The following is a 14,758-nucleotide window of genomic DNA, read 5'->3' as shown; positions in this document are numbered from 1 at the left end:
AGAAAAGGAAAGAAGAGGAGGAAAAGAAAGAAGAGGAGAAGAGGAAAGAAGAGGAGAAGAGGAAAGCAGAGGAGGAAAAGAAAGAAGAGGAGAAGCAGAAAGATGGGAAGAAGAAGAAACAAGAAGAGGAGAAGCAAAAAGAAGAAGAAAGAAAGAAGGAGGAAGACAATAAAAAGCATGAAGCAGAGCAAAGGGAAAAAGAAGAGGAAAAGAAAAGAGCGGAAGAGAAGAAGGAAGCAGAAAAGAGAAAACAACTAGAGACTCCAAAGGCAACTGGTGGTCAAGCCAAACCGGCTGACATCACTAGTCCTCTTGACCTCCAATCTGTAGATGAATCGGAGCTACTGCAAGGCATAAAGATAGTACAAGAAAGACTGGAAGCATTAAGGAGGAAAAAGGAGTAGGATGTCATTCACACTGCGATTGACACCCTTATGAGTTTGATTCTAGGTACCAACCTTCCTAGTACTGATTCCTCTCTGGCCAAACTAAAACTTCTATGTACAGTGGTAGAGGATCAGGTACAACTCCTAGAGGAAGTTGTTGAAGCTAATGCATAGAAGAAGAATCAAAAGGCACTTAACACTGCCTTAGTAAAGAAATTAAATGAGCTCTGGTCTCAACTTCAAAAATAGCAGAAGGATATAAGAGATGCTATGGATGAGGGAAAACTACTGTTGAGCAAAATAAACCAACCCCATCTATTTTGTGATGATGTACTTGCACAAAAGGATAAACTGTAATCTGATTTGTAGGCATACATAAGCAACTTTAAGACCTCGTGTGATTCTTTCACTACATATGGGCAAATTGTTCAACAATATCAGCTTCAGTCTGCCAGGATAGAGTTGGACATTAGCAACCAGACAAGAGATTTGTAGGAACTTCAACTAGTTTTATTACCCAGACTACAAATTCTTCAGAAGTTCTTTCTCAATCTAGAAGCTTTAATGGTAACTCAAGAGATGAGTACAATTGATACCATGGAAGAACAGGTATCATGGATGCAGACGGAAAGTGAGGTGGCTACCTCATTACTTGAGTCATGTTCATTATCCATGAAGACTTTTATGCAGGATTTTAAATCAGTTTTTGATAAGTTTCACTCATTATTGTCATAAACACTTATTTTTATTTTAATGATAATGAGAAACATGGATTATTCTGTAGTACTTTGTCATTGTTGGCAAAGGCGGAGTAGTATCTAAAATTTTGGTGAATGTTATGTATACTTTCATGTTATTTCTTTAAGAGAGTAGTATACATTGTATATATTCTACAAAAAGGGATAGCGTATATGCTTAGGGGGAGTAATTTTGATTATGGCATATTTTTGTTGTAAAACACTTAGATGTCAAAATTTTCCTTTATTGCCATCAATGCCAAAGGGGGAGATTGTTGGCATTTTGATGATGTTGTGATTGTCATTGATGGAAACATACCTTTTTTATGATCACTTCCTTATGTATGAGTTATGCTCAACCGGTAATTGTTCCAACCGATATTATGTATTATAGTCTTTAGACTATCAGTGTTTTTCAAAAGGAGTTTACCAGTCACAAATTGACTGAAGACCCAAAGTGGTATGAAGGCCTCAAGCGGTTCAAGGATCCCAAAGTGATACAAAGGAACAAAGCGGTAGTTAGCATTTTTTCAGTCTTCATTCTAACAACCAGAAATTGGTAAAATGTATGAACCGATAATAGGTAATGAATTGGTATTACTCTATGATGAGTTACCAACCAGTATTTCTGTGATGAGTTATCATCCACTGACACTTTGGTGGTGATTTTGTGTTGTATTACCAAATGTGTCTAGATGCACTAATCCTAGGAACTTGTAATGTAATCCTATTGGTCCAACATGAAATCAAACTCCTGATAAGGACATCATGTCTAGGGTTTTAGCAGGAGATGAGGGTTTTGTATGTGCGATTATAGAAGAGAAGATTAGGTCTGTGTGAATAAATAGAGTGTAGAGATATTGAAGATTGAAGTAATGCTAAATGTGCATTAACAATGAGCTATCAAGGATCTAACCAATCATACTATGCTAGTATCTGGATCATCTACTTGTTGATTACTCATATCTTGGACAATTCTGAAACCCTTAACCGGGTAGGCTCGGCAAAGCCTTTGTAAATCCTCTAACAAGGTGGTTCATAACTATGAATCTGAAATACTCTCACAAGGTAGTCTTTAACAAGACTTATCTCCTAACAAAGATCTAGATTCCTAACAGGATCCGTCCTCGTGAAGAACATTGTATGACCTTAACCAGTCTGGTTTCTATTCTGTAGATAGTTACTTGTGAGTTTCTGCTCACCATGGTTTTTTCCCATTTAGGTTTCCATGTCAAAACCTCTTGTGTTATGGTGATTGTGCTCTTGTGGGTGAATGCTTTATTTTCTATTTGGTTTGCATTTGTCTTAACCGGTTTGGGAGTAAATCTATCATACCAGTTAACTGCTAAATTGTTTAAGAGTTTAAGTTCAATATTTTTTGGTATACTAATTCACCCCCCCTCTTAGTATTCATCATAAGTGATGGCTCGGATGAAGAACCAACAAGAGACTCTACTAGTGGATCCAACAATGGAAAGGAATGGGTGTTCTATGCTATAAAGCAAGATGAACCCGAACTAGTTATCAAGAATGAAGAAACGGACCTCATAGAAAAAGATGAAGACAAGGATGAATGGGTAATTGATAGTGGATGCTCACATCATATGATTGGAGATAAAAGAAAAAATTTGTCCCTACAAGAATTCAATGGCAGTCAAGTCATATTTGGAGATGACAAGCATGTATGATCAAAGGTAGAGGTATTAATTCTCTGGATGGTAAGAATAATACAGGTAATGTCTATTATGTAGAAGATTTAAAGCATAATATTTTTAGTGTTGGTCAATTGGTGGAAAAGGGATTCCAACTTTAGTTCAAAGATAGAAAATGCAAAATCATTAACAGGATTGGTTTGGAGATTGCAACTGGTACTTAGACTTGATGTAATATCTTTCACTTGAACACCAATGATAAGACATGTTTGATTTCTCATATTAACGAGAGTTGGTTATGACATAAGAGGTTGTGTCATGTTAATTTTGATTGTATTGTTAAGATTAGTTCAACAAAGGCAATTAGAGATATGGGTATGTGCAAGATCATGGTGTGCCAAAACAGGCCCTTAAGTGGCAATGAAATTTCAAAAAATCAGGGTTATGTAACTTGACATGAAAATTTGAATAAGTTGTGAATATAGAGAAAATTGAATGTAGTTTCTAAGCTACTAATTGTTTTTTGGAAAAAAACAATCCTATTTGATGAAAATTTCAAATTTCAATGCAGTGGTATTAAAATTTTAGGAAAAAGATAAGAAGTAGACATTTGTTTGACCACCCTAATCACAATCAAATCATAATATTTATAATATAAGTATTAGACTCATGTCCGAATGTGACACATATTATATTTTTATTTTTAATAAAGTAAATAATTATTTATGAATTTTTTACTATAACTTTTCAAAAATTCAGAAACTCCTACGTCTAACCACCTTAACTTGGTCAAAACCTTATGAAATTTAATTTTTTTTAATTTTTCCCTATAGTCGACAAAGCATAGGATGTGATGCATGTTTCAAATTGAAAAAATGTTATACCGTTTCAAAGTTATGATTGTTTTTCAATCAGTCTATCAATCAAGACTACTGTAAAAATTCAATTAGAAAATAAATAATAATTATTTATTAAAGTCTAAATAAGACAAGCCTTATATTGTTGGAAATATGGGAATGTCCTTAAAAAACCCTTTTCGTTTTATCAATTTTGGCTACAAAAAAAGTCGTCAGCCACTAGTGTAAAGTCTGGAAAATCAAGGAATACTGAAAAACACATTTTTTCAGTTGACTTTCCAGGCTTGTCACTTGCAAGCCAAATCCCAAAGCATTCTTGAGCCAAAATTTGAAAATTTAACAGCACAAATCGGATATCTGATTTTAATAAGTAAACTCACTAACTAAATTTGCACATAATTAAACCAATGTTTATTAATTTATTAATATATAATATTTTAATATATTAATTTATAAATAAATTAGTATATGATATTAGGGAGAGGGAGAGGGAGAGGGAGAGGGGGGAGTGGGGGGAGAGAGAGAGAGAGAGAGAGAGAGAGAGAGAGAGAGAGAGAGAGAGAGAGAGAGAGAGAGGGAGGAGGGAGAGAGGGAGGAGGGAGAGAGAAATAGAGAGAGAGGAGGGAGAAACAGATTAGGGGAGAGGAGAGAGAGAGAGAGAGAGAGAGAGAGAGAGAGAGAGAGGAGAGGGAGAGAGAGATTAGGAGAGAGGGAGAGGAGGTGAGGGAGAGAGAGAGATTAGGGGAGAGGGAGAGCAAGACAGAAATTAGGGGAGAGAGAGAGATTAGTGGTGAGGGAGAGAGAGAGAGAGAGGGGGGGGGAGGGGGAGAGAGAGAGGAGGAGAGGGAGAGTGAGAGAGATATTAGGGGAGAGAGAGAGAGGAGGAGAGGGAGAGAGAGAGATTAGGGATCATATGGTGTCCTAAAGGGTCATATTGTGTCCTACGACCCCTTAGGACACCATATGACCCATAACGAGACAATTTGGAGGGAGAGAGAGAGAGATTAGGGGTCATATGGTGTTCTAAGGGGTCATATTGTGTCCTACGACTCCTTAGAACACCATATGACCCATAATGACACAATTTGGTGTCTTAAGGGATCATATGGTGTCTTATGACCCCTTAGGACACCATATTTAGTCGTTATGGGTAATATTGTGTCGTAATGGGTCATATTGTGTCATATGACCCCTTAGGACACAATATGACCTTGTATGACACCATATTTGGTCGGTTTGGGTCATATGATGTCTGAAGGGGTCATATTGTGTCCTATGACCCCTTAGGACACCATATTACCCATAATGGAACAATTTGGTGTCTTGAAGGGTCATATGGTGTCCTAGGACACCATATGACCCCTATTGACACCATATGACCCCTAACAACACCATATGGTGTCATAAGGGGTTGTATGTTGCCCTTAGGGATCAAATAGTGTCTCATGAACCCTTAGGAAACCATAGGACCCAATATGGTTCCTTGTGACCCCTTAAGACACCATACAACCCATTATGACACCATATTCGGTTGTTATGGGTCCTATGGTGTCCTAAGGGGTCATATTATGTTCTAAGACCTATATGGACACCATATGACCCCTAATGACACTATATGGTGTCATAAGGGGTCCTATAGTGTCCATAGGGGTCATATGGTGTCCTACAACCCCTTAAGACACCATATGACCCCTTAAGACACCATATTGGGTCGTTATGGGTCATATTGCATCCTAATGGGTCATATTGTTTCATATGACCCCTTTATGACATCATATGACCCCTTAGGACACAATATGACCCCTTATGACTCCCTATTGGGTTGCTTTGGTTCATATGGGGTCCTAAGGGGTCATATTGTGTCCTACAACCCCTCAGGACACCATATGAGCCATAACGGAACAACTTGGTGTCGTAAGAGGTCATATGGTGTCCTAGAACATCATATGACCCCTATGGACACCATATGACCCCTAACGACACCATATGGTGTCATAAGGGGTCGTATGTTGTCGTTAGGGGTCAAATGGTGTCCCATGAACCCTTATGACCCCTTAGGACACTATATGACCTGTTATGAAACCATATTGGGTCACTTTGGGTCCCATGGTGTCCTAAGGGGCCATATTATGTCCTACGACCCCTTAGGATACCATATGACCCCTAACGACACCATATGGTGTCATAAGGGGTCCTATGGTGTCCATAGCAATCATATGGTGTCCTACAACCCCTTAGGACACCATATGATCCCTTAAGATACCATATTTGGTCATTATGGGTCATATTGTGTCCTCCTCTCTCTTTATCGCTCTCCCTCTCCCTGTCCCCTAATCTCTCTCTCCTCTAATTTCTCTCTCTCTCTCTCTCTCTCTCTCCCTCTCCTTCTCTCTCTCTCTTTGTCTTTCTAAAATATGACTAATAAATCAGATATCCAATTTCTGCCATTGCCATTAATGTGGCAACAGTAAAAAAAAGGCGGCAATGGGAGAAAATTTTGGGACCATAAATTTATACATTAAAATCGGATATCCAATTTTTTGTAAATAAAAAAGAGCCTTGTAAGCCATTTTGTTTATTCCAATGGCCCACAGTGTGCATATTATGTTTTCTATTGATGTTCATGGGTTTTTAGATAGGTTGAGACAAATTTGTGCTTTGGGGAGATTCTTAAAGTCAAATCTTACATTGTCAATCATTTAGGAGCATCTATGTGGAGTAGTAGTTGTTAGAAGTCTAAATGCAAAAGAAAACTTTGAAATGATTAAATTGAGTGTATAGAGAAAGAGATAGAGAATGTCATAGGAGGAGAAGACAAGGTATGTTAAATATTGCTAATGTTACTTCAAGTGAAGAGGAAACTGAATTTGAAAATGTCACAAGTTATTGAAAATGAAAATGTACATTTTGAAAGTGAAAATTTTGAAAATGTTGAAAATGTTGAAAGTGATAATGAAAATGCTCATCATGTGCAAAATTTTGACATAGGAGGTGAAAATGTGGAAAAATTTGACATTGAAGGTGGAATTGCTAAGGCAAGTGAACCATACGTAACACCTAATTACTTTAGAAATGAAGACACTCTCATGGATGAAAGACAAATTCCAAATCCAAGACCTTCAAGAACCCCAAAATGGTTATTTGAAATCGATGAGAATATTATTACGGATCTTGAAGGTAAGAGGTCAACAAGAACCGTTCAGTTGTGGGTTACATAACTTTTTGACCAAAATTTTAGCAATAAGACATTGACCGAGCAATGCCAACTCTTTGTTCAATTGCTAAAGATGATAAAGATGAGACCATTTCTTAAAAAAATTGAAGATTCGTATGAACAAGAAGATGGAGAGAAATTCTATTATTACAAAAAATCTATTTGACGCTCTCACTTCTATTGGAAAGAATACCAAATAAAGAGATAAGAGAGCCACTCGAGGGGTGATTTCAACCTCCTTAGTAAGCCATCAATTGAGGAAGGCTCATCAAATGAGACAAACTTGTGTTGATTTTAACATAAATCATAAAAATTTGGATAGAGCACTTGCACGAAGACAAAGACTTGACAATCCACTTCAACAAGATACATGGGCTTTTGGTGGGATGCTTCCACGTGTTGATAGAAAGTTGACTGACAATGTGAAGGAGGATATTCAACAATTTTGACACTCTAATTATAGAGTGTCACCCAATGTAAAGCACATTTTGAAATTAAGAATCAACAACCGAGACTGCACACCACATCCCAAACATTTCTTGGAATCAAGCCAAATAATGTTGTACAATTTTTTTTGTGAAGTACATCCAACTTTGCAAATATCACAAAGGGCCTTTGAATCTTTGAAACCATTTTATTGTGTTCCTCTTAGGATTCACAATACTTTTTGTTGGAAGTATCATGTGGAGTTTTCAATGTACCATGAAATTTAATGTCATATTCATTCTATGATGCATACTAATGAGATGTTGCAGGAGTGTGGTGCAATCCTATTTCTGAGATCATAAAGAGACTTGTAAGATCTATTTTTATGCCCTAGAGATGATGGTTGTTATTTCTATAGAAATGATTATTTGAATGAGAAGTACTCAAAATATGGTGGGTTGTCAAAGTTTGTTTCATGTTTCCATGAGGGAAATGAACATGAGTTTGGAAAGGATTATGTTGAGAAAAAATGATATGAGATAGTGAAATATACTTTGAAGAGTGGAGGTGAAGGTTCTAGATGCGAATTAGTCTCAAGAGAAGTGAGTATTGCTGATTTTATTTTGGATTTTAAGGAAAATCTTTTCTACAAGTATGCAAGGCACGCCCATTGGTCTCAGTAATTGGATCAACAGTTTAGGATGTGTAAGAACTCTTTCCCAATTGGAACTATTATATGAGTGGTTAATTTTATAGAGAACTATACATTGCAACCACAGAATGAGGTATAGTCTCAGTACTACAATTTAGTCCGGATTTCTATTTTTGTTCACATTACATATAGACATGCTCCTAATAGTACAAAAGAGGGTAGGAAGATAATCAAGGAGTATCATTTTTATATGAGTGATGATAGATCATGCTCCTCCAAGTATGTGCAACATTATTTCGAGAATTTTTTTGAGTTTTTGAATGAGAAAGATATTGCAATTGACCGACATATAATATGGTCAAATAACTATATGGGTCAATTCAAGAATGCCCATATGTTTTATTCATTGAGTATAATGCATGTAGAGATGCGTATACCTTATATTTGGTGTTTTTTGAGGCAGGGCATGGGAAGGGAGAGCATGATGGAGTAGGTGCATGTTTGAAGATAGCTCTAGTTAAGGCGCAATTGAGGATTTCAGGTGCAAATTTCTCTGATGCACATTCTATTGTTGATTGGTCTAGTTCAACATTGTCACATGGAGGTACTCTTGATTCAGCAGTGACCAAATTCTTTTGGTTTGTTGAGGAGGGAACAATGGGAGATAGATTGGATTATCAAACAATTTATGATTCTTTAAAGATGCATTCATTTCTTAGCTCAGATGCAAGTACACGGACCATTTGGACATGAGCTTTGGTTCATTTTTGTCAGAGTTGTGTTCAGTGTGATTGGGATCAATGCGAGTCAAGTGAGTGGGTTGATACGCGGGTTCCCCACTATCTAACTCCTTTATCTCAAACAATATCCTTGTCAAATGATGACATGGAAAGTTCACTTGAGTATGAATGTCTATTAGATCTTGTACAACTAGGACAAGTTTTTGCAGTTGTTGCACCACAAGGGAATGCAGAGAGATAAGAATATTGGTTGGCATGATGTGTATAGGGAAAACAAAAGCTAACACAACCAATGAAAAATGATGATGGGTTCACATATCCTACAAGTTCAGTTGTTGTTGTGGGAACTTGGTTGCAAACATACATGATTAAAAAGAATGGCATACTTTCATTTGAAGACTATGAGAGACAAAAAACCATTATAATGTATTCACACCTTAATATAGCTACAAATGTCAAGTTGTTGAAGCATCAAGAAAAACCAAAGACCAAAGAGCTATGGATAGTGACTACTACTGATCATGAAGCAATACTGGATACTCTTAAGCAAAGAGATGACCCTTCAGGCACACTTGAGTAGTAGGTCTTTAATGGTGCCTTATTTTTTTTATAATGCATTTCATTTCAAACAATGATCATTAAACCTTAATGTTCAAGTTGTTACATGTATATTAAGGATGTCTTGAAAATGCAGGTCTATTGATGAACGTTTTTTTTGGCAACACGGTTTTTGCATGCACATAGTGGGTACACTCGATATAATCAGAAGGGGCGTATTTTTGCAACATGACTTATTATCATGCATTTGATGAGCTTTACAATTTTTTTATTAGAGAACACTATTTGATAATTTTTGATGATATAATTATCGCAAAACCTTTATGCTCATGCAGGTCTTTTTTGATGATATACAACAGTATCACATTATGATTTTTGTGTCAACATAGTGGGTTCTATTGATATAATTTGGAGGGACGTATTTTTATGGTATATAATCCCACCTTTTCATTTATTATCATACATTTGAGTTGAAGTGATTATCATACAGCCTTTATGTTCATCCATTCATTTTATGTGTAGACTAAAAATTCTTAAAAATACAAGTTCATGCTAGATCATTCGCCATTGACAAGACCCTCTCTTGGTGATGGTACATATTCCTTTGTGCATTGATGAGATAAAATTTTGTGCATAAAAATTAAGTCAAGTGAATGTATTTCTATTTATAAATGACCATATCTACCATCATCTTCAACCATGCAGAGAAATGTAGTGAGAAGTGCTTTAATCAACATGCATCTTTCTTCAAAGTTATGCTTGTATACTTTGCAGAGAAACTGGTATGTTTCATAATTATACAATCTTGTACATTTTAAAAATGTTTCAAATGATCTATTTATAATTTTCCAAACTATTTTGTATTAAGTTTAATAGTTTGTTTCTTGTAGCACATTCATTCTGCATAAAAAGGTTACTTATTTTGGTCTTCATTTATATGTAGGCATTGTTGTACATAAGATTTTCTCTTAGAAAATGAGGATGTCTGATGCAGATGAAGTGGGATTTTGTATTTGTATATGGATGTGAATTGATGTAACATTGTTATGATGATATACAATATCTATGAGCATATTGGTTAAGTTATATTGATGATATACAATGTATCTGTACATGAGTACATTGGTGTAGTTGTATTGATAATGAAAAAAAAATCATGTTTGCATATCCCTTCATGGATGTCTCATGCAAGTGTAATGATAATTATGTGTATACAATACATCGAAATATTGATGATTTTTTTTCCAATCGAAAAATTTCTGCCCTAATAAAACCGTAGGGAAAATTGAAAAACCAAGATAGGCTTTTGTAGGGACCCCTCTCGTGGCCTCATAGGTTCAAATGGATCGTTCACAGGTGCCATGGATTTTGAGTTAGGGCTCTCAAGGGACGTCACTGGTAGGGTATGACCCCGAGCATTCGACCAAGTGGGGGTACAAAATAAGAGCATGCATAGGGTAATAATGCCTAACTGGACATTTCGAAGTTGATGGTTCATCATCACGACGAGAATAATGAGAAAACAACCATGAGACAACATTCGAATGAATGAGATTGATGATTTTTTTGTCAACCAAAAAATTGCTGCCCTAATAAAACCATATGAAAACTTGAAAAAAAGAGATAAGATTTTGTAGGGACCCCTCTTCTGGCCCCGTAGGTTCAAAGGGATCGGTCGTAGAATCCACGAATTCCAAGTTAGGGTCTGTCAAAGTTTGACAGTTTTTAGCACTTAGGGCGCTCAAGGGACAACATCGATAGGGTATGACTCTGAGCATTTGACCGAGTGGGGGGATAAAATAGGAGCATTCATAGGGTAATAATTCCTAACTTGACATATCCAATTCGACGGTTCATCATTGCAATGACCTGAATGAGAAATTGGTCACATGACAACATTCGATTGAATGAGACTCACGATTTTTTTTCCAACCAAAAAATTGCTGCCCTAATAAAACCATAGGGAAACTTGAAAAATTGAGATAGGATTTTTTAGGGACCCCTCTCATGGCCCTATAGGTTCAAATAGATTGTTTTCAGGTGCCACAAATTCCAAGTTACGGCCCATCAAAATTTGATAATTTTTAGCACTTAGTGCGCTCAAGGGACGACGTCGGTAGGGTATGATCCGAGCATTCGACCAAGTGGGGTGGCAAAATAGGAGCATGCATATGGTAATAATGCCTAACTAGACATGTCATAGTCAATTCATCATCGGGATGAGTTGAATGCAAAATTGGCCACGCAACAACATTCGATTGAATGAGAGTGATGATTTCTTTGCCAACCGAAAAATTGCTGCCCTAATAAAACCATAGGAAAACTTGAAAAACCAAGATAGGATTTTGTAGGGACCCCTCTTGTGGCCCCATAGGTTCAAATAGATCATTTTCAGGTGCCATGGATTTTGAGTTAGGACCCATCAAAGTTTGACAATTTTTAGCACTTAGGGTACTCAAGGGACGATGTTGGTAGGGTATGACCCCGAGCATTCGACCAAGTGGGGGGAAAAAATAGGACCATGCATAGGGTAATAATGTCTAACTGGACATGTCAAAGATGATGGTTCATCATTGTGACTAGCTGAATGAGAAATTAGCCATGCGACGACATTCGATTGAATGAGACTGATGATTTTTTTGCCAACCAAAAAATTGATGCCCTAATAAAACCGTAGGGAAACTTGAAAAAATGAGATAGGATTTTGTAGGGATACCTCTCATGGCCCTGTTGGTTCAAATAGATTGTTCACAGGGGCCACAAATTTTGAGTTAGGGCCCATCAAAGTTTGATAATTTTTAGCACTTAGGGCGCTCAAGGGACGACACCAGTAGGGTATGACCCCGAGTGTTCAACTGAATGGGGGGGGGAGAATAGGACCATGCATAGGGTAATAATGCCTAACTGGACATATCAAAGCTGATGGTTTGTCATCGCGACGAGCTGAATGAGAAAGTAGCCACGCGATAACATTCGATTGAATGAGACTGATGATTTTTTTGCCAACCAAAAAATTGCTGCTCTAATAAAACCCTGAGCATTCGATCGAGGTGGGGCGCAAAATAGGACCATGCATAGGGTACTAATGAATTGTATCAAGTATTGTTCAGTAAATGAATTGTATTGTATTGTTTATTGAATGAATTGTATTGTTCATTAAATGAATTGTATTGTATTGTTCATTAAATGAATTATATTGTTCATTCTACAAACAATAATTATGATAAAATGAAATGAATTGTATTGTTCATTAATAACCACTATTAACCATTGTTAATTATTGAAATGAAGATTAAAGATTTCCATGGTCACACCACACACAGATGAGAAACAATTTATATTATCTAATATCAACATCTGTATATATAAAAATGTCAAATGATTACAAATGTATGTCCATACACAAATATGGCATAAACGCCAACTGAAACAAAATGTATGTCTAAATATGTGAATGTATGTCCATATACAAAATATACATGCCAACTAGACATGTAAGCATCGTGAAACTATCTATAATATCCTAAGTTGCTGATGGATCATCAAAATCGACCCTCTTCACCATAGTGCTCGACTCTGAAGGATGTTGCACAAGAAAAACAAACCATGATTAATATTAGTTATATTATATAATTCACATTCGAAAAGAGAACACAAAAATGAACTATAATTGAACTATTCATGTTTACCTCATGTCCACGTTTTCTCTTTGGCTTTGCAAGACTCTTGATGTATGTCTTCGATAGAGGAGGTATGTTTTCAACATTTTCATACACAACCTACGTATGTTCAGAAACATGACATTGATACAACTTTGCATATAATTGTCACTGATAATAACAAATTATATCTACTAAACACAAAATATAATAAACACACATCTACTCGAGGCATCTCTTCTTCTTCTTCATCTTTAGGTATATTGGGTGTAGTCATCAAGGATGTGAAGCCAAGAATTCTTTGTACATATACACAACAAGTATATGAAACTATCAGTCTATGTTTAGACGTGTATAATCACTATAAGTTATTTAAACTATTCATTCAATCATATTTGCATTAAATTACCCTTCCCTTGTCTCCAACAACGCTACTAGATCCTAAATCAAACTGCCCCACACTCCTGCTGCTTGTGCCCTACAAGAGTAAAATAAGATATACATGCAAGTTATTACATAACTAATTAATACCAATATAAATGATGAGCATGTATGTACAATAAAATACAAACTACTAGGTGCAATAAATATGTATCATCAAGCTATCAAGGCCAAATGAAATGGCTGACAAGGTACCCTCCTGAATCTGTGTCAACTCCTCCTTGATCATCAACTGTTAAATAGACCATGTAAAAAAAAAGTACTTAATATTATCTAGATTATAAATATTCATTTAAAATATAACATGAACTATGAAAATACAAATCTTACCACTATATCATCAATGTATGATGACAGTGCCTCCTCACCTCTATCATGCAAGGACTCCCTAGAGTATCCTCCAGTCTGTGTCATAAAATTTGGTGCATCATGCATCTCATGCACCTCATAATCTACACACTCCATGGGAGGATCAATGGGCTGCCCAACTGGACACAAGCATACATACCCACACATGACATAACTATGGGGCCTACATATGTGTGGAGCTGAGGATGACGTGTTAGCGCCACTAGATGCACTGCTACCATCAAAAGTAGGCTGAGCTACTAACCCAACCTGAGAAACCAAAAGGCTACTCAAAGAGTGAATAACTGATATGGTCCGTGAAGCCGCCTCGCAAATGATATCTGGATGTTGCAATGGAGGTGGGGGGTCAACAAGAGGAGGGAGGACATATGGGCCCTAGATTACTCTGATTGTCCCAGGTCTATTTTGGGGCATACCTAAACCCACACCCTGGAAAGATTGGATGTCAAAGTAGTTCACATGTTTGCCTAAAACAAACTCAGCATATAATTTTTTAATAAATTAGAAGGGGACATCAAGATTGTTGTTGGGTGGTTTGTCAAAAACCATCCACCAACGATCTCAAAAGTTTTTCACAATACCATCATTTGTGCACCATTTAATAGAATTTTTTTTTATAGGGGTCTACGGGTTGCCCAGTGCAGAGATTCACAAACAATGAGGTGATATTGGCTTTTGATATCTCGAGATCCTTGATATCCTTATACGACAAGCCATCTGCATATTATTCCCTCATAGAATCTCACCACAAAAGGGAAACATTGTGCTCCTCATTCATGGTTTCCATACTCTTTATGATCAACGTGAGAGGATCAAACACTGGGTTTAGATGAGGGATCTTATGATATACATCTGCAATCTCCCTCAATTCATTCAAATTTTGTGTAATCAAATCCTGAATTGAGGGGGGTTTGGCAAAGGAGGGTTTGGTTGATGCAATTGTGGTTCATCAATGTTTTCATTGTTATCCCCCATTTTTAACCTAATTGAATGTAAACAATTAAATTTAGTTAACAGTTTTGTATTTGATTTAAAAAAACCTAGTTTTCATGAAAAAACAATATTTT

This window comes from Cryptomeria japonica, chromosome 9, assembly GCF_030272615.1.
Source record: "Cryptomeria japonica chromosome 9, Sugi_1.0, whole genome shotgun sequence".
In the NCBI taxonomy this organism is placed as follows: Eukaryota; Viridiplantae; Streptophyta; class Pinopsida; order Cupressales; family Cupressaceae; genus Cryptomeria; species Cryptomeria japonica.
Note: the sequence above shows the minus strand (reverse complement) of the source record.